This window comes from Schistocerca cancellata, chromosome 3 (assembly GCF_023864275.1).
Source record: "Schistocerca cancellata isolate TAMUIC-IGC-003103 chromosome 3, iqSchCanc2.1, whole genome shotgun sequence".
Taxonomy (NCBI): domain Eukaryota; kingdom Metazoa; phylum Arthropoda; class Insecta; order Orthoptera; family Acrididae; genus Schistocerca; species Schistocerca cancellata.
This window is the reverse complement of record NC_064628.1, coordinates 937,039,129-937,040,458: the sequence shown is the minus strand read 5'-3', so window position 1 is coordinate 937,040,458 and position 1,330 is coordinate 937,039,129.

Here is a 1,330-nt window from a genome sequence, read left to right as displayed (position 1 = left end):
TAGCAACGCAACAGGAATACTGTACTCGAAAAGTACGGGATTTTTATTCCTGCTCGTCTGCGTTCACTTACACATTTCCGCGTGGAAAACAAGCTGTCACTCCTGACATCAAGTAGTATGTCTATCCAAGTCATCCACGCCTCCGTCAGTCCCTTCGCCACGGCACTTCCCCTGGACCGGAGCGTCCTCGGCAGACAGGGGCAGACCGCTGCTCAACCCGGTCCTCACTAGCAGTAGCGGTTTCCCTGCTCCAGCTAGCATCGCCTCCTCATGCTGCCCAATTACCCAAAGTACTTGGAGTCCACAACGCAGTAACACGGCAATAAACGGCTTTTCTCTCCAACGTTCCAACAACTTCATTTCAGTACAAATACTCGGCATGTCATTCGAGGAAAGTGAGGTACTACATCTTCTGCAGCGCAAAGCATTTGACGGCGACAACAGCTGTTTAATGACCCTGGTTATTTATGTAACAGAAAATCCACAGGTCTGACTCGTTCAAGCTACTGAGTGCATTCAACAGAGTTCTGTGCGTACTACAAAGACGTATGATTGTTTTACAAGGGAATCGACGTAGAACCTTGAGCTACGTTTTACGATTAAGTTTCTGATAAAAGTTCGAAGTGATCCTTCCTCTAGTTTCAATATTCCCGCCACCGGTTATAAGTCAGGTGTGAGATGCGTTTGCATGTCTATTCTGTGTCTATCTTGTCAGGACTCGCTTCATTCCGCCCGGTAGCTACACAGCATCGCAGTAAGCCCAAAATAGTTCGCCGGAAAGGCACGTAGACGGATTCGTTCTCAAATCTTTACACAAACAGAATCAAATACCGTCAGATCAAGTTGTTCCGTAAGCCCACTTTGCAATTCGAGGTACCTACGCGCCTTTCAGTCGAAGCGTTGTTGGGAAGATCGTAGTTAAAGTGATTTTCTTGTCGATGCAACAAGTAGTGATGAACTTGTGTTTCAACGAAGGTATATTAATTAATAATGGACCAAACGTGGGGGAGGGGGAGAACGAGAGGCACTTTATGCCCGCTTTTTCAAAATATTGCTATTTAGTCATTTACTAGACTTGTGTAGACTTGTGTAGACTTGTGTAGACTTGTGTAGACTTGTGTAGACTTGCGTAGACTTGTGTAGACTTGTGTAGACTTGTGTAGACTTGTGTAGACTTGTGTAGACTTGTGTAGACTTGTGTAGACTTGTGTAGACTTGCGTAGACTTGCGTAGACTTGCGTAGACTTGCGTAGACTTGCGTAGACTTGCGTAGACTTGCGTAGACTTGCGTAGACTTGCGTAGACTTGCGTAGACTTGCGTAGACTTGTG